This window comes from Maniola jurtina, chromosome 18, assembly GCF_905333055.1.
Source record: "Maniola jurtina chromosome 18, ilManJurt1.1, whole genome shotgun sequence".
Lineage (NCBI taxonomy): Eukaryota > Metazoa > Arthropoda > Insecta > Lepidoptera > Nymphalidae > Maniola > Maniola jurtina.
The window spans coordinates 5,828,024-5,848,917 of NC_060046.1; the positions used below are offsets into that span (position 1 = coordinate 5,828,024).

General features: G+C 36.8%; 1 long non-coding RNA gene across 1 annotated transcript; it reads right to left on the bottom strand.

The window, feature by feature from the left end:
• Nucleotides 1-884: 884 nt before the first annotated feature.
• On the bottom strand, nt 885-20,677 carry LOC123874512. Its single transcript, XR_006797940.1, has 3 exons — nt 20,666-20,677; nt 8,763-8,771; nt 885-944 (listed from the first exon to the last, which is right to left on the bottom strand). It is a non-coding gene; the product is annotated as an uncharacterized LOC123874512 (long non-coding RNA).
• Between the last annotated feature and the right edge of the window lie 217 nt (nt 20,678-20,894).

A 20,894-nucleotide genomic window follows, 5' to 3' on the forward strand; every position in this document is an offset into this window, starting at 1 on the left:
GATTAATGATTTATTTAGTTAGACAAGAACTAGTTCAGGTAAAATAGTTTGCTTAATTTAAAATTTTTTGTTTGCAAGATAGTAGAGTTCATCAAAAATATTCGAACTTTTACCCTCACCAAGTTAGGGTATAAAAAGCGAACAGCTGTCTAAGCACACAGTATGTTAAAGTTAGCTTATAAAAATTCTCAACCGCTGAAAGTTTAGGTGCTCGCAATATTTAAAAATGAAATTCATAATCTACCCGCATTTTTAAAAACTTTCTCAAAAGGCTTTAGGAAGTTTTGTGAGTTGAGTATGAATATTCATAGGGCCCGCTCTTACGCTGCGCTCTTTGTCATTTGCATAATATTCAGTAGCCCACTTAGTTAACTAAACTATTCTATATTTTCCATTGTATTACATAATATCCTTTGTTAGAGCCCCTTCACACTAGCGTCTCTCCAGCATAGGCGTTCGTTGAACGTAGCCGCAGCACAGACGCCACTACAAAGCCAATGATAAATGAACCTGCGCTAGTACAGCGTCACGTATAATCGCGAATATTTTTTTTTTCTTATTCAAATGTCTACAGTAAAAAATAACTTCTAATTCTAATAGTAGTTTGTACGCGACATTTAGGTTCTAATGTGGCGTGTACGCTGCACATACGATTTACGAACGCCTTAGTATGCCGGAAAAATGTTAGTGTGAAGGGGCTCTATAATCGTTCCACAAGAGTATTGCACTTAACAAATAAACTGAGCCAGTCCAATGAGAGATTCCTCAAATTTTGTGGCGTTTTGACAGTATTATTTGTATTATTATTTTATCTGGTGATTGAGAAATCAGTCGTGCGTTAGTCCTATCAGCACACCAATGTTTCATATTCAAACAGTTCATTATCTTCAACCAATATGCACCCATTGTTGGACATGGCCTCTTTTAAGTAGCACCAACGTGCTCTATCTATGGCTTTTCGCATCCAATCGATTCTTGCCACCCTCCGGATATCATCGCTCCACCTTGCTACGAAGTGCCCTATGCTCTATTTACCGAGCCGCGGTCTTCACACGAGGACCTTTCGACTCTAACGTCCATCAGCCCTCCGATACACAAACGTGTTAGCCTAAAGAGCTTGGTCACTCTTGTTCGTTGGTAAATCACTCCGTTTCAGACTTTATTCCTCGAAGAAATTCCGAGCATAACTCTTTTAATACTCACTGAGTTAATAATGAACAAACTGTTCAACATTATACAAACACATTTCATCCAAATCGTTACAGCCGTTCCCCAGAAATTAATTCAGTATAATATAGGTATGGCATTATATAATACTAGCTAATGCCCGCGACTTCGTCCATGTGGATTTAGATTTTGAAAAATCCCATGAGAACTCTTTAATTTTCCGGGATAAAAAAGCCTATGTCACTCTCCAAGTCTGTAACTAGAATCTAGATCCATGTAAAAAATCAGTTCAATCCATTGCTCCGCTGCAGCTTGATTGAAGGACAAACTAATAAACCAACAAACTTTCGCAGGGTAGTCATAATATGGGTAGTGATACCTACAAACAAGAATTGTTCGATTAAAATACCTATAGGATTTGTGAGTTGTCACTCATAACTCCTCTCGTAGTCAGACTCGAACCTCTTTTGTCGAAAGGCGTTCATTTGAACTTTTTGTTTGTCTTTTGTTTGTTATGGGTTGGGAAGCTAAGATAAACAGACGAGGCTCTCGTGTCGCGAACTTTTGCTTATCTTTTGAATTGCGAGGGCGCAAACAAACAGGCGGTCGTATATTTTTATATAACAATGTTCCAACGGCTTGAAATCCCGGAATGGTAATATTTAAGATAGATAAGATAATCTATAGCAGTTGCTGGACAGCCTTATATTACTACTCAGTATAAAGTCAGCTCACGGTAACGCTTGAAAGCGCTGGTTACAAAATATTTTTATACGGTATTGAAATATTTTTAAGTTATTGTGTATGAATTGGCCCTCAGTTTTGAGTTATTTATTTTTCGACATTCTAGTGCTAGGACAACATATTTTTGATTATTGTCTCATTTAAATTGATTTTAATAAAGTTGAAATAATAATAATAATTAACGCACCCCGTCCGATGTGGATAGGACGGGAGGACACAGGTTTCCGCGTATACAACCCAGGGTGGTTGTTTTGGGGTGGATAAACGGAAAAGCAGCATATACGCGACAGGTTGAGATGGTAATTGGGGTGGTGATGGCCTGTAAACCCGCACAGCCTCAGCGCTAACCCTGTGCGGGGTAGTGCGAGTGACGTGCGGGTGTGCGGGGCGTCCCCCCACTTCATACCTCGATTATCTTATTAGTACGCGACTTGTCGCGTACTATACGTTCCTATTGTGATGGTACGGTGTGATCGTCTATACTAGTGGTTAAGATTAGGCATTATGAAGAGATAAATAAGAAATAAACTCAGCTGAATTATAGAAACACCTAGGTATTTAAAGTCATGAGTTATTTACAAGTAATTAATTGGTACAGTACGTTGGGTGAACACGTAGACTTCTCGACCAGCTAACAGGTTTACACGGATTGAATTATAAAAAATTAATGTAAAATTTCAACTCCTCAAAATAGATATAATGAGTGGAGAGATTTGCTAATTTAGAACGTCCTGTTAGTGTGGAAAATCAGTTGATACGTGTATTTGCCTTATTTAGGCCATCGGTTTGAGACCAACCGGCATTCCTCAAGCACGGGGGGAGCCCTACACTGAAATCTCAGTCTTTTAGCATTGTTATCGGGGCACAGCACTTGGACTCTCCTATTTCGCTGCGAAGCGTTTTCAATTTGCCTAGGTACGGAAACCTAGGTTCTTTTCAATGAGCTCTGGGCTCGCCCCAAAACCATGGTATTTTTGTATATTTATATATTTGTTTGATTGATTGTCAATAAATTGGCCAATTTATTAGTTCGGAGAGTCCAGCTGTATAAAGACATGACGTGTTTGCTTTGTGCCGGAATCTCGCTGCTGGTACGTCACCAATCAACCATGTACCATATAATATCAAGCAAAGGAATTACAAAGTACAGCAAAACTAGTATTTTTATCTATTCAAAAACTCGGTGATTCACAAATTCAGCTGGCGTCGGTTTTAACAGATAATGTTACCTAAAATGCTGTTTGGGAAAGATCGGTACACCATAAAAAAAAAGGTACCTACCTGCCTCGCCATCTGTCCTCCGGAGGCAGCGTGTATTCCATTGTCTCGTTCAGGGTATTTTAGTAGGTAGATGAAATTTAGCTGTTACTCGAAAGTATCCTCGACAAGGTCCCTTTAAGGTGTCTTTAGCCTGGGATTCGAACCCAGCCAACCCTATTATCTTTAGTAGTGGAGAGCATTCTTGGTATATTAGTACTAATCGTTTTGTGATAATAAAAGTATAAGGAAAAACCATCGTGAGAATTTCACATAATGGTATAAAATACCATATGATGAAGGTAAACTTGATCGAGAGTTCTCTATGAAGTCCGCGCTCAGTAGTGAGCCGGTGAAAGCTGTTCATGTTGATGAAGACGATGTTTATACCGCGGTAGCTAGTAGTTTATAGCACACCACCTTATTTTAGCTATTGAGTAATTTTTCTACCAAATCTATAATTGTAACGACAAGTGTCATTCCATCAGACTGCATTAGACTGCTAATTCAATTTTATTCCCTATTTAATGCTGAATAAGAGCTAGTATTATAAATAGGTGCACTGCTGAAAAAAAAACCTAACCTAATTTTTACTTAATAATAGGAATTGTGATTGGTAAATAGGTCATATGAGAAAATCTTAATATTGGAGCTCAAGTTAGTTCGATACATGGTTTCTTCGTATCTTTGGCTTTGTTAATATTACAATACGATAGTCTAGCCTCCAAACAAATTGAATCTCCATTATTAAATGTCTAGGAAAATGTATCTAAATATAGCAAATAAAAGATGATAGTTATACCCAAGTGCATTTATTTCTGGTAAATAATTGTTTATTTACTCATACAGTTGAGTATTTAGAAAAAAAGAAGAGAAACTGAATTTATTATTTAGACTGGGAATTAAGTAACTTTATTACATTAATTAATTCCCGGCCGAATATTTGCTTCCTAAGCCATACTAATTATTGAAAGGGAAAAGCAAATATTCAAACAAAAAAACCCTTTCGGCTTTATATAATATTATGTACACCATTTTATCTAAAATACACACATGCCCACATAATCAATAGAGATATTATCTATAATTCTTACTTCTATAATAAAGCAAATTTTAAGGACACACATTATGCGTAAATTATAATATATTCATTATTTATTCTAGATATATTTGAATCCTAGTTCCACAAAGAGAAATGTCCCATTTCTATAATTTTGGATGCAAATCTAATAGTTATACACAATATTGTAACACCTACTAATATCCAAATAATAATATCATCTCTAATTTAGTTTGTAAAATAATTCTTTACTCAAGATTTTTGGAACTGATTTTCAAATAATCTAGTTTAAAATTAAATGTAAATTAGTACATCACCATATATCAGCTTCTGCTGGCCCGGATACACACTATTTTATTCTATTTATAATTTTTCTATTATTAACTATACAATTGCAATATATTTCTACACTTAATTAATATTCACTGTTAGGCTCTACTGCACGTTGAGCCAGACCTCAATCGAATGTCCCTCTCGGTCCCCCAGTGTAGACTTAAAACGTCCACACGGATATCTTTTGTTCACGCCCATGATCTGAAATGAAAAAAAAAACCAGCGAAATTTCGGTTTCTGATTGGTTCACTCTTGCGCACAGAATTACCCTGGCTGATGGCTAATTGGCTGAAAATAAAATGTATTTCGAACATCCCTTAATGGGCCGTACCTTTTGCTTTCTCACGCTCTTGCCTTGCCTAGACCACTCGCATAACACGTGATTACAATTTTGTACACTTGTAGAGATTTCTAAGTTAAAATTTACGACTTTTATCTAATTTATGACCGACCCTAACGCAATTTAGCTTTAGAGCAATTTATTTTGCCCTTTTGTTTTTTATACTTCCTTTCCTACAATTACTCAGAATCTTAACTAATTTATTTCTTTTCGTGCGAGATTTTTTGTTTTTAAGAGCAAGGCTTCAAATTTCCGACAGTCATAAAACCGTATGACGGATGGCAAGGCCATCTCACGCTCCCCCAAAATAGATTTTTAATACACGTAGCTCCTTTTGTCCCTGCAGCTGTGCTAGTCGTTTCAAAATCTATTTTTCCCCTTATCTGTATTAGAACGCTAGTATCTGACCTCCTACGCCTATCTATTATACCCTCGGGCATGACCATAGCTATTTAACTCAGGTATCTCTTTGTTTAGTGTACCCCAAACTACCTGTTTTCTGTCCCTTTTAATACTCTAGTTTTACCTATCTTTCTATTTATCTACATAGTACCTAAACAAATGAATGGCATTGTAGTTACCCTTAACTTTACCAGTATGAACGTCTATTAATGTATATACATTATTATATGGAACTGCCCCTATTATGTACGGTCCTTCATATAAGCGCATGAATTTTTTTGTCAACTTTTTATCCGCATCTGACTTCGTAAAAGTCTTAAGTTTCACTAAATCTCCGATTTCGAATTGTATTAACTTATGATTTTTGTTATAATGTAATTGTCTACTTTCGGCCGCCTTATCTATGTTTTGTCGTGCCTGCTGTCGAATCTGTTCTAACGGTTCACCCTGTAAGTCTGTCCTCACCGATGAGTCAGTGTTGAAATCAGTCGATAGCAGAGTACGTTTTCCATATATAATCTCGTTTGGCGAATATCCCGTTGTAGTATGTATTACCTGATTATAACAATCTTCTATATCCGATAATAGATCTACCCATGAACGATGCGATTTGTCGCAATACGTCCTGAATAATCTACCTAACTCTTTATTAACCCTCTCTGTCGAATTTGGCCGCGGATTTCTAACAGATGTGTGCGTTAATTCGATACCTAGTTGGCGAATACCTAACTCGAAAACTTTTGAAGTAAAGTTCGCGCCTCTGTCTGAACATAATGTCTTAATTGTGACCTGCTTATGAAACTTTTTTACACAAGTTAAAGTAGCCTTCCCACTAGCCTGGCGTAGTGGGTATAGTCTGATTAACTTACTATAAGCATCTTGCATTACGAATATGTATTTAAAACCAAATCGTCCTGCCGGTAAAGGTCCAAAAATATCGCAAAAAACTCTCTCCCCTATTTCCTTCGCTATTACAGTTTTTATCGGCCCCGTGTGCGTCTCCAAAGCATGTTTTGACTTTTGACATGTCTCGCAAGCTCTTACAACACGACCTATTTTACGAGACATATTTGGGAAATAATATTGACGTTTCATCAGAGCATAAACCTTGTATCGCCCGAAATGACCTACTTCTTCATGTATGCTAACTATCAAATCCCTTAGTATGTTCTCGGGAACATATAACCTTAAGATATCCCCTTTTATGTCTCTTCTATAAAGAATCCCTTCTTTAAGCACGTAGTACTTTGATTCAGAAGCGTCTGCTGTTTGCACGCGTCTAATTATCTCACTAGCAGTCTTGTCGCGACTTTGATAACTACCTATCTCTCTCCATCGCTCCCGCACTAATCGTCCTAATGATGTTTTAAATAGATTCATTTCAGGCCCCGTGGCCTTGTTAGTTAATACATCAGTGGTCCCCTTTAAGTGTCGAGACAATACGTCTGCTACAATGTTTAATTTACCTTTCACATGTTCGACTGTGTAATTAAATCGCCCTATATAATGTACCCAACGTATCATCCTAGCGCTCAATAGTTTGCACGTCTGCAAGAATATCAGGCTTTTATGATCAGTCCTAATGACTAAATTCGCTCCTCTCAAATATGTTTCAAACTTTGACAAACTGAAAATGATGGCCCATAGTTCTTGTTCAGTAACTGTCCATTTGCGTTCTGTCTCTGTCAATGCTTTACTACAGAACCCTAATATTTGTTCTTCACCTGCTTCATTCAATTGATAGACATAACCCGAAACCCCCAAATTACTGCTATCGGTTTGTAAATAATAAGTTCCCTTAGGATCTGGGTGTACAAGAAGTATAGTGTCTATAAACAATTTCTTGACCCTTTCAAAACAATCGTTAATTTCCTCTGTCCATGACCATTTCGTATTTTGTTTTAATAGGTCACACAGTGGTTTAACCTCTTCGCTATATTTTGAAATAAATCTTCTGAAATAATTTATTAATCCCAGAAATCCTCGTAATTGTTTTATAGTCCGAGGTATAGGGAAGTCTAATATGGCTTTAACCCGTTCAGGATCCATACGTACCCCGTTAGTATTTACTATGTGTCCTAACAACTTTACCTCTACACATAAGAACCGACACTTCTCTAACCTTCCAGTTAAACCTGCGGTTTCTAATTTATCTAACACTCGATCTAAATGTTCTAAGTGTAACTTTATGTCCCCCGTAGTGAATATGACTATGTCGTCTAAATAGTTTACGCAAAACTCTCGTACTCCTACTAGGATATAATCCATTGCTCTCGAAAACCCTGCTACAGAAGTCTTTAATCCTTGAGGTAAAACATTATAAGTATACGTCTTCCCCATGAACGAGAACCCAGTATACTTCCTAGAATCTTTATGCAAAGGTATTTGAAAATAGGCATTATTCAAATCAATTAAACTGATATAATTTACTCCATGAAAGGATTGTAAAATCTCAGATGTGAGTGGAGGCGCGCCCGCGTCACCTACCATTTTCTTATTCAACTCTCGTGCGTCCAATAAAAGTCTTATTGACCCATCTCGTTTCTTTGTGAAAGTGAGAGGACTACAGTAAGGAGTCGCTTCCTGTCTGATCACGCCTAGTTTTTCTAACTCTTCTAATTCGGTTTTTACCTGTTCTCTATACGCCAAAGGTACCGGATAACTGTGTTTTACAAAAGGTGTTTCGTCTAATAGCTCAATAACGTGTTCGTACTTGTTTGTCAAACCTAAACCTTCCGCAAATACCTTACAGTGTTTGTTTAACACAGGTAGTAATAATTCCTTTTGTTCATTACTTAAGTTCGCGTCATCTAATTTTAATCCCTTAAATTTCTCATTATCTAAATTCATGTCTGATACACTTTGTTCCACTGGCCTAGAGTTTTGATTTAATATTAAATTAATCGTGGCTGCGTTCGTCTCTCCCCCTAACCTTTCGATTTTGCAGTCCGAATTCAGCCTAACACAAGACCTAACGCCCATATGTTCAATAGTCAAAGTGTGTTCACCATTACAGTTCACTATTCCTTTTACCCGCTCTAACCAATCGTATCCTAGAATCAATGACCTAGGAAGACGTCGCATAACTAGTACAGGTGCTTCAACTAAAGTACTACCTAACTGAAACTCTATTAGCACTAACCGATTTGTGCTTTCACTTCGCGATCCAAACGCGCCTTGTATTTGAATTGCTGGAATAGCGATCTCTGGCAATGTCCCATGTTCTCTTAGAATAGAGTCGTACAATTCCCTAGTTATTCCACTAATCTGACTTCCCGTATCTATGAGTGCACTCATACTTCTTCCATACAGTCTAACACATACTTCAGGTAACCTAGGTAAAGAATAATCAACACTCACATCGGTTTGTTCATCTAATTCATGATACATTGTGTACACATTCAAACCTCTCCTCATACAAGTTTCACAAGTCACGCCTAACTCATTACACTCTGTTACATTTTCAAACTGGTTTTCCAATAAGATTCCTATACTCCTAAATTCAAATTGACTACTATACTCGTTATAATCAACGCCGCCTCTTAATAACCGCTTAAGTCCCTTATCTCCGGTCCCCAAACTCTGTCCTGGCTTCCATCCACTATTAATTAAGATTCTATAGACTACACCTGTCCCTTCGTGATCTGAGGTCTTTCTGACGCCCGTGCCACACAAGACTAACTGACTTGACCTCGTTTGTGTTGGGCATTCTAGTTTTTTGATGAACCCTCCCCCACATTCTTAGACACAGTAAGATTCTCGCCCTCTTTCACGAACGTGATAGCCGGCCTAATTTGTTTAGATTCGGATACCGTAGGCCTGTTAAAGTTAACCCTAGAACCTAATCGACCACGATAGCCGCGTCCCCTCGTCGAATTTCCCCTAGCTCTCCAACTTCTTGTTGACATTGTTGCTACAATAGGTCGTCTCGATGGTGACTCATTGTATCGTCTACCTCTGTAATTATTACTAACAGTACCTCTCGTAAATTGCCTAGGTTTTTCAACAATATTTTGCTCTATGTTTCGAAGAAATTTCGCTCCGTTCATGATGTTAACTTCCTCTGTTCTAGTAAACCATAATCGCTGTATATCTATAGCATAATGTCGCATAATAGAATTGACCAAATCTCTCTCACTAAACGCAATAGTTAATGACTGCATTGATTCTGCTTGCTCAGCAAAATGTTCGGACATCGACATTCCCGAATCGCTTGAATATACCGCATTAATCAATTTATATCTTATAGATTCCTGAATTTGTTCGGTCCAATAATTTCGTCTAAAATCAATCTCGAAGTCAGCGAACGTAGTCCAGCCCTTCGAATACAAGTCCATAACCTTCCGAGCATGCCCCGAGATGCAACCTAACGCTATATCTATTTCGCGATCTAATCCATTTACCGCCCTTATATATTTCTTTAATCGTTTAAGAAAAACGATGGGGTTAGTGAATGGTTTTCCGTCGAAATTTGGTTTAGTTACTGACGGCTGTACAACATATAAATTCCGGGTCTCAGATAATGTACTTGTGCTCGCGGTTTCAAGATTCGACCCCTGCCTATCAGATTTTTCATTTTCATTAATCCCGTTCGACTCGTGTGAAGAGACGCTCGCGATTTCATTTGAACCGGTATTTGAATTTAACTGATGTAATTTTGCTTCGAACTCGGTGATTTTTTTCAAAATCAACTCTAATGTAGCATTCCCTAAGGTCGTTGTTTGTTCGCTCGATTCTACGGTACTAACATCGCTTTGCCCCGCACCTACTTGCTTTGTTCTACGTCCCTTCCTACCTGAAGACATCTTTTTTTTTTCATTTGACCCTATTTCTTTTACCTACCCAAGTGCCAACTTAAATTTTATTTGAATAACTTTCATAAGTCGCGAAGCCGTATTTTTAATACTAATATATTACTGTTACTAATTGCAATCACATGTTTGGGTCTGCTTCGATTATATGTATTCTCAGAGTTTGAAAAAAATTAAGTCTGAGAAATAAGCAAGGAATAATAGCTCGATCTCTGTAGTATCTTCTGAAAACCTGTAAATTTTACATTTATAAGACATACAGCTTATTTCTGCTCTCCTGCTCCCCCTATACATAAATAAATGTAAATGTACAACATATAAATATAAAACAACATGCAGTGTGTCCTTAAAACTTATAATTTATAAATAGCAATGTAAGTTTATAAATTTTTCTCTCTCAAATACCCAATCACAATTTCTACGTTGTGTTATTTTTATGTTAATGTAAATCTAGTCATATCGTTATTTCGAATACGTACATAGATCCCTGGTCACTCGGCATCAAATTTCTGTGATGGTACGGTGTGATCGTCTATACTAGTGGTTAAGATTAGGCATTATGAAGAGATAAATAAGAAATAAACTCAGCTGAATTATAGAAACACCTAGGTATTTAAAGTCATGAGTTATTTACAAGTAATTAATTGGTACAGTACGTTGGGTGAACACGTAGACTTCTCGACCAGCTAACAGGTTTACACGGATTGAATTATAAAAAATTAATGTAAAATTTCAACTCCTCAAAATAGATATAATGAGTGGAGAGATTTGCTAATTTAGAACGTCCTGTTAGTGTGGAAAATCAGTTGATACGTGTATTTGCCTTATTTAGGCCATCGGTTTGAGACCAACCGGCATTCCTCAAGCACGGGGGGAGCCCTACACTGAAATCTCAGTCTTTTAGCATTGTTATCGGGGCACAGCACTTGGACTCTCCTATTTCGCTGCGAAGCGTTTTCAATTTGCCTAGGTACGGAAACCTAGGTTCTTTTCAATGAGCTCTGGGCTCGCCCCAAAACCATGGTATTTTTGTATATTTATATATTTGTTTGATTGATTGTCAATAAATTGGCCAATTTATTAGTTCGGAGAGTCCAGCTGTATAAAGACATGACGTGTTTGCTTTGTGCCGGAATCTCGCTGCTGGTACGTCACCAATCAACCATGTACCATATAATATCAAGCAAAGGAATTACAAAGTACAGCAAAACTAGTATTTTTATCTATTCAAAAACTCGGTGATTCACAAATTCAGCTGGCGTCGGTTTTAACAGATAATGTTACCTAAAATGCTGTTTGGGAAAGATCGGTACACCATAAAAAAAAAGGTACCTACCTGCCTCGCCATCTGTCCTCCGGAGGCAGCGTGTATTCCATTGTCTCGTTCAGGGTATTTTAGTAGGTAGATGAAATTTAGCTGTTACTCGAAAGTATCCTCGACAAGGTCCCTTTAAGGTGTCTTTAGCCTGGGATTCGAACCCAGCCAACCCTATTATCTTTAGTAGTGGAGAGCATTCTTGGTATATTAGTACTAATCGTTTTGTGATAATAAAAGTATAAGGAAAAACCATCGTGAGAATTTCACATAATGGTATAAAATACCATATGATGAAGGTAAACTTGATCGAGAGTTCTCTATGAAGTCCGCGCTCAGTAGTGAGCCGGTGAAAGCTGTTCATGTTGATGAAGACGATGTTTATACCGCGGTAGCTAGTAGTTTATAGCACACCACCTTATTTTAGCTATTGAGTAATTTTTCTACCAAATCTATAATTGTAACGACAAGTGTCATTCCATCAGACTGCATTAGACTGCTAATTCAATTTTATTCCCTATTTAATGCTGAATAAGAGCTAGTATTATAAATAGGTGCACTGCTGAAAAAAAAACCTAACCTAATTTTTACTTAATAATAGGAATTGTGATTGGTAAATAGGTCATATGAGAAAATCTTAATATTGGAGCTCAAGTTAGTTCGATACATGGTTTCTTCGTATCTTTGGCTTTGTTAATATTACAATACGATAGTCTAGCCTCCAAACAAATTGAATCTCCATTATTAAATGTCTAGGAAAATGTATCTAAATATAGCAAATAAAAGATGATAGTTATACCCAAGTGCATTTATTTCTGGTAAATAATTGTTTATTTACTCATACAGTTGAGTATTTAGAAAAAAAGAAGAGAAACTGAATTTATTATTTAGACTGGGAATTAAGTAACTTTATTACATTAATTAATTCCCGGCCGAATATTTGCTTCCTAAGCCATACTAATTATTGAAAGGGAAAAGCAAATATTCAAACAAAAAAACCCTTTCGGCTTTATATAATATTATGTACACCATTTTATCTAAAATACACACATGCCCACATAATCAATAGAGATATTATCTATAATTCTTACTTCTATAATAAAGCAAATTTTAAGGACACACATTATGCGTAAATTATAATATATTCATTATTTATTCTAGATATATTTGAATCCTAGTTCCACAAAGAGAAATGTCCCATTTCTATAATTTTGGATGCAAATCTAATAGTTATACACAATATTGTAACACCTACTAATATCCAAATAATAATATCATCTCTAATTTAGTTTGTAAAATAATTCTTTACTCAAGATTTTTGGAACTGATTTTCAAATAATCTAGTTTAAAATTAAATGTAAATTAGTACATCACCATATATCAGCTTCTGCTGGCCCGGATACACACTATTTTATTCTATTTATAATTTTTCTATTATTAACTATACAATTGCAATATATTTCTACACTTAATTAATATTCACTGTTAGGCTCTACTGCACGTTGAGCCAGACCTCAATCGAATGTCCCTCTCGGTCCCCCAGTGTAGACTTAAAACGTCCACACGGATATCTTTTGTTCACGCCCATGATCTGAAATGAAAAAAAAACCAGCGAAATTTCGGTTTCTGATTGGTTCACTCTTGCGCACAGAATTACCCTGGCTGATGGCTAATTGGCTGAAAATAAAATGTATTTCGAACATCCCTTAATGGGCCGTACCTTTTGCTTTCTCACGCTCTTGCCTTGCCTAGACCACTCGCATAACACGTGATTACAATTTTGTACACTTGTAGAGATTTCTAAGTTAAAATTTACGACTTTTATCTAATTTATGACCGACCCTAACGCAATTTAGCTTTAGAGCAATTTATTTTGCCCTTTTGTTTTTTATACTTCCTTTCCTACAATTACTCAGAATCTTAACTAATTTATTTCTTTTCGTGCGAGATTTTTTGTTTTTAAGAGCAAGGCTTCAAATTTCCGACAGTCATAAAACCGTATGACGGATGGCAAGGCCATCTCACTATGTCAGTATCACACTATAATATTATAAAGGCGAAAGTTTGTGTGTATGTGTGTGGGTGTGTGTGTGTATGTGTGTTTGTTACTCCTTCACGCAAAAACCACTGGACGGATTTGGCTGAAATTCGGAATGGAGATAGATAATATCCTGGATTAGCACATAGGCTACTTTTTATCCCGGAAAATCAAAGAGTTCCCACGGGATTTCGAAAAACCTAGATCCACGCGGACGAAGTCGCAGGCGTCAGCTAGTACAAAATAATAGGCATATAACCACATTTGAACATAAATACACTTTCTTTTACAAAGTTACTTCTTGTAAGTAAGTTGGTATTTTCCCGTAGTAGATTCAATGAAGCGTATACCGGATAACATAAACGGGCTTCGTTCCACAATGGTTTCTTTGAAACATAATAATATAATGCTTTTGTACATTTTTTTATATCTTTTATGTACCTTTATACTTGAAAAAGCTATTTGTATACTTTAAATAAATACTAAATAGGTACGTTGATATAATTAAAGCGCTTTATCTATACTATTCGTCAAAGCTCCGGTGCTTTACTACTTAGTAAAAAACTGTGCAACTGCTTAGATGTTATATCTAAAAATATCAACTGCGGCTGTACTTATGGTGCAATGGTGCCATATTCAAATTCATCTTCAAGTATATTGTGCCATATTCAAGTTCATCTTTTGCCATGGGAGTCTTTATTTTTTTTCTTTTATTAGTAGATAGGTACTTGTTCCAAAAGTTTTCACTTCAACAATGCCAAACGCAAACTGGAGTTTTCAAAGCTGAATTGAAACAAAACGTTTACCAATTTTGAGCTTTTTGAAATAACTCGTTTATTTCGTTCGTCAACCAATTCTAATGAAAATTCTCTCACAGAAAGCGTTTCCGTTCAGTTCGTTTCCGCGGCCCCTGGCCACCATCTACAGATAACGGTTGGTGTCAAAAAACGTTTGTCTGGCTGTGATAAATAAATATTTAGGTAGGTAGATACTCAAATCGCTGTATATCTCCACAGAATACATTTATACTTCTATAGGTACAAATATTTTAAAAGATTTTGATGTTAGGGGTAATTTCCAGAACTAATGACCCAATTCTGAAATTTCTTGTAGTAATAGATAGCTACATTATCCCCGATTCCTAACTAAATTAACCAAACGATACGCGCGACCTCGTCCGCGTGGATTAAGGTTTTTTTAAATCCCGTGGGAACTATTTACTTTCCGGGATATAAAGTTGTCTATGCCAATTTCCAGCACGCAAGCTATCTCTGTACCAAACGTATAAATTGATTAAACGGAGGAGCCTTTAAGAATCCCGTGGGAACTCTTTAATTTTCCGGGATAAAAAGTAACCTATGTCCGTAACCGGGATGTTAGATAACTCTGTCTGTAACCTTTCATCAAACTTAAAAACCAAGTTATTTAAAAAACTCTACTTCCACTGTAATAACTACCTACGTGAATTTTTACTCGAAAACCGTTTCTTTAACCAACTTCTTAGAATAACATCCGAAAACTTTTAATGTGTCCACAATAATGAGTAAGTGCCCACTAAAAGTCAGCTAGTGAAATATATCACAAGTCTAGCTCCTTCCAATTAGTGTCGTATTTCAGAACATCGAGGAAAAAGTTCAACCTCGCTCTTACAAACATAAATTTTACTTCGGTTGGTAAAGAAAGTAAAATGAAAAGCGCAAACGTAGTGTTAGCATTTAGTGTAAAGTACTTCATGGGCGGCGAGCTATGTAAATAGCTATAGCGCTTCTCTACGTGATCGAATCTGAAATACGGAGATCTATAGAAAATCTAAAGTAACCAACAAAAATTAATTTAATTTAACAGTGAAAGAAAACATAGTGAAACCATACATTCGAGTTTTCCATAATGTTGTCAAAGGTATGTGAAGTCTACTAATCTGTACTTGGCAAGCTTGGTGGACTATGGCAAAACCCTTCTCATTCTGTGAGAAGACCCGTGCTCAGTAGTGAGCCAGCGATGATGACGATGATGAACTACTACAGCTCAATAGATTGCGATACTGAAGTTGCAATGAGTGGGTGCACAGTTCGAAGAACCGATAGACTTTTGGGGTCCCAAGGTGTCGTAATGGCTGACCTTACACCACAAAGCGCAGCTTTAGCAGATTCTTCAATGCACAGGTAACATCAAACGAGTCACAGGGATCCACTGGATTCAGGCAATGCATAGTCGAATGTCTATAGAAAACTTTTCGTACTATGTCAGTTCTTCATCGTGCATCGTGGGTCAACTTGGCGGAAAGGACAGCATAAAGAATTGTGAATGAGGCGCTTTATTAACCCCCGAACCAAAAAGAGGGGTGTTATAAGTTTGACGTGTGTATCTGTCTGTGGCATCGTAGCTCTTAAACTAATGAACATATTTTAATTTAGTTTTTATTTGTTTGAAAGGTGACTTGATCGAGAGTGTTCTTAGCTATGTCCAAGAAAATCGGTTCAGCCGTTTGAAAGTTATCAGGTTTTTTCTAGTTACTGTGTAACCTTCACTTGTCGGGGGTGTTATAAATTTTTAATTTACACTTGTGATATTTATTGAGCTTCACGCCGTACAGAGACGTCATTTTATCTCTATTTTACTGCATATTGGATACATTTGCCTGGCGAACACATTTCTCTGGTAATATTCTATAAAATGGTATAAATATTTAAAATAAAATATTTAAAATATTTAACGAACGTAAACCAAAACAATGTGCGCCAACGTAAAGGTAACGTAACCGTGGAACGTAGGCCAAAAATGATACGGAAGAGGGGCTATAGACAACCAAACTTTCTTAGATCGCCTGAAGTCAGCTCCAAGTTGTATAGAAGCAGGCCTTACTTTGCGAAAGTCCATGATACACACGGAATCATGAATGATTGAGTTAACTATACCTAATTATTATTATAGTTACAGCAGTACTGTTTTTTTTGTTTCCCCATAATGTTCTTGCAGGTGTGTGAAGTCTGTCAATCCGCACTCGACCAGCGTGGTTTTCTATGGTCCAAACTTTTCTCGTTCCGCGATAAGACCCGTGTTCAGTAGTGTCCCGGTGATGGGTTGATCCTGATGAGAATGAGCACCTTTTAAATACACTTCAAGTACGTTGTAGTAGCTTACTATATCTGAATATGTTTTTATTAGTGTCTGAATACATCAAACGTAATTCAATATCCTAGTTAATAATACACCAAGCATTTACCGAGAACTAAACTATTAGATTAGTATGATGGACCTCAGAAACTAATCATGATTAATACAAATCAAAGGGATATTAATTACTTAGATTGGTTTTGACGACCTTCCTGACGGAGTAGCAAGCGATCTAGCCCCACGCCCAACAGCTGCAATGCAAACAGCAATGCTATTTGCTAAAATTTTCATGAACATTATAACGTTAACAGTGGCGTACAACATTTTTTTTTCGACTTCCGCTATATTAAGAAGATTTAAAACACTGAGTATTCCGATTTATTTTTAAAATGTGCCTCTGAGTAGCATAAGTTTTTATAACTGTGTTCACATGTGTGTGTATTTTGAAATGGCTGTAACTTACGGACAGACGGACACGCAAACGGACTGGATGAAACTATAAAAGGTTCTTGATTTTACTACCGAACTTTAAAACAGTAGGCCTACTTATTTACTTATTTATTTACTTGTTTCAACACAAAAATAGTTCAGCGAATTTGTAAAGCATAAAACCGTGCTACGCAATTTCATGCTGACAATCGTCTTGCCAAAATGAACCGACTTGCGATTCGCGACGCGAATCACGTGCCAAGTTTTTATGAAACATCGCAAGCTCGCAATTTTTCTCAAAACGACGTCGTGCCGTGGTTTTGAGTTTCGGCTCATGTTCTATAGAGACAGCGCGTCATTACGCGAAACTGCATCAGTGCAGATATCCCGGGCGAAATTTTATTCTTTCGTTTTAGTACATAACTCGCTATTTCAACTTTACTTTTATTAGATTCGACGTTCCTTTGAGCTAGCATGTTCAAAATTTTTAATGATCTCATTATACCTTTCACTGTTTAGTAAAGTAGGTAACCGGATCTTACTTCAAAAGCCTCAAACAATATTTGTTTACCGACTAAAAAACTTATACTTATCTACTCGAGTCACCTAAAAACGGAAGAGAGATCAGGCGACACTGAGCGATGGATCATTTGTAAAACAAAATGCAAGTACTCAGCTACAAAATTAAACGGCTTCACTAAGTTGTTAATCGCTTGGACTCCCGCCAGATTCCAATTTGAAGAAATTGCTGACAATTTGGTGGAGTTTTACCAGACTTTACTAATTGAATGCGGCGCCCTCTAGTTATGAATAAAGCGTCAGAAAACCTTAAATCGCTTTTTAAAGCTGGACCGCAGGAAACGTGGCGAAAACTTAACAAATTAATGGAAAACTTGTACCTAACAGGATATTTCATACCAGCTTTTGCCCGTTTATTTATTTACATTTGAGTTTTTAGATGGATTCGGTGGTATCTATTATTATAAACCTACCAGCAAAGTTGTGCTGCTAAGCGAATCGTAGCAGTATAATGCTGCATCGAAATCAATTACGGATATAATATGGAAGCATTTAATGAAACTGCTAAACCCTTACAGATTAGACCCTTTCCATCTTAGACTGCAGATCGTCACTTGCCATCACATGAGATCGCCCAGGATTAACTTGTAATCATATTTTTAATCTTCGTACTTAGTAGGTATCGTTCATAATTGCGATTCTCTAACCCATTTTTCCGAGATAAAAAGTACTTAGCTGTGTAACTCTTCTATTATGCAATAATTTAATACTTACTAGCCGATGCCCGCGACGTCGCCCGCGTGGATTTAGGTTTTTCTAAATCCTGTGGGAGCTCTTTGATTTTCCGGGATAAAAGTAGCTTATGTGCTAATCCAGGATATTATCTATCTCCATTCCAAATTTCAGTCAAATCCGTCCAGTAGTTATTGCGTGAAGGAATAACAAACATATACACACACATACAAATCGCCTTTATAATATTAAGTGTGATGTAAAAAAATTCATTGCCCCTACTTAGCTGCGTAACAAAAGGACAAGCTAACACTTTCGCATATTTTATACCTGCGTGCCAGCTCCCAATTATTTAACATTGTCGAAATGCAAGATAGAAAAAAAATCTAGATGTTTAGATAAAAAGCAACTTAAAATTAGAGCCCCCAAGCTTTAAATCTAGTTCCCGGTAGAGTTTAAAATCTATACTAATAAATAAAATTGGAGTGTCTGTCTGTAATTTCGAAATAACTACCTCATATAAAGCTCATATGGTTATTTGAACGATACCATAACCGAATCACACGTTTTTAAAATTTTTGTCTGTCTGTCTGTCTGTCTGTCTGTCTGTTTGAAAAGGCTAATCTTCGGAACGGCTGAACCGATTTGAACGAGACTTTCACAGAGACAAGTAGAGGATTCATCAGGGTGTAACATAGGCTACTTTTTTAACCGACTTTCAAAAAAGGAGTTGTGTTTTTCTACCTATGTATACCGAAATCTCCGAGATTTCTGAACCGATTTGCGTAATTTTTTTTTTTAATCGATAGAGGAACTTTGCGACATTGCCCTATAAAAAATTTGGATTCCAACTCCTCAATCCTGATGCTGCAGGGGATCTGATCACCAAAGTGGATGGGATTTAGAAACTGTCGTCGGTTATAAATTGATATTGAAAGTAAAGAGAGAAAAGAAAGTACCAAGTAAAGACTTAGTCGCGCGGTACGGATAAACTACTTTTGTCCGGGAACTCAAAAGTTCCCACGGGATTTCTAAAAACCTAAAACCACGCGGGCGAAGCTGCGGGCATCAGCTAGTAAGTAATATAATTATAAACATAATTTGACTCAACAGGGCACCCTTTCGCATAGCGTTGCCATCAATTAGTGAAAAGTTCGAGTCAGCAGCTAGGGTCATTTGTATGCGGAGGATATCATCAACTAAATACAGACCCCTTTTACATCCTGTGGTATAATATATCCCTCGCTTCAATAATAATAATCTATTTGTAACTGATGCAATTCGTAACTTTGAAGTCAGAACACGTGTCGTGTTACGGCACATAACGAAGAGGGTTCATTGGCGGAAGTACTCGTAGGTTGGTATCCGTACTCAGGTTTCATGACACCCATATTTAGCTAGACTCTCGATGGTATAGCTAGTACGTAATTTACTTTAATTTACGTTGGATAATGTAATTTACACTGTTCTTTTTTTATATCAATTCAATTCAATTCAAAATATTTTTATTCAAATAGACTTTTACAAGTACCAGTAAGTAGTTAAATCGTCAAGAGCATCTATCACTGGTTCGGAATGAATTTTCTACCGAGAAGAACCAGCAAGAAAGTCGGCGGTTGCTCTTTTCAAAGATTTGATATGCAATTTACAATATATGCCATGTATAAAAGTAATTGAAGTCTCGCGCATTGCTGGAGCGAACTGCAGGTCATATCCAGCCTCTTTTATCATTTAAGTACATAATCTGCGATTGTATAATATGCTTTTCTCATGAGCATAGTATCAAGACGGTTGCAAATATTTACCACTTTTTAATGTAGTCTGTTAAGCATCATTTCTCAATAATTTGTGAATGCTGTTTGTCAGTTCATGCAACCAGATTTTATACATACGTTTGCTTGCCCGTGGAATAACATGTATCATCCCTTATTGAACATGCCACAATGCGGTGTGCATGAATGAGTTCAACCATAGTTTAGATTTTGCCACGTATTCTGGCGTTTTTATGGTAGGAAGTTGTAAAGATAAAATATCAAACATGACCCCACGTCAGAAAACCGAAATGGCACCATAAAACCTGCACGTAAAAACAGACTGTACCGGATATCGGGAACGATGATTCAACCGAGACCATTCCGTATAAAACCGCATATATGCCATTCCTACCGTACAGGTTTATTTTCACTATTTGTTAAGGATTAAATTCTTTTGAACTGGAGGTATTTTGGGAACTAGAACTACTAACGTATAGTTTCATGATTCTAATATATAATTATTGCAAAATCATCTTGTAGTTAAAATAGAAAAAAAATATTACTAGTAGGTACCTACTATAGAATACTAACACTCCCTTCCCCCATTACTGCCAGGCTGGTTCCCTTATTGTCATGCGAGCGAGAAGCACTTATGTATTATGCTGCTTACTGTCTGTCTGCTAGCTGATTGATTTCACTAAAAACCCCGGCCCTAACAAACACACAAACAAACATGCACACAAATCGTGTGCAGACGGGCCGGTGTTCCGTAATATTAACAGGGCTCTCTCCGTCACTCGTTTCCACTCGTTTCATACAATCGTAGTTCCAATTTCATTTGAATATTAAGCAACCAAAGTCCATGAAATTTTGCAGACA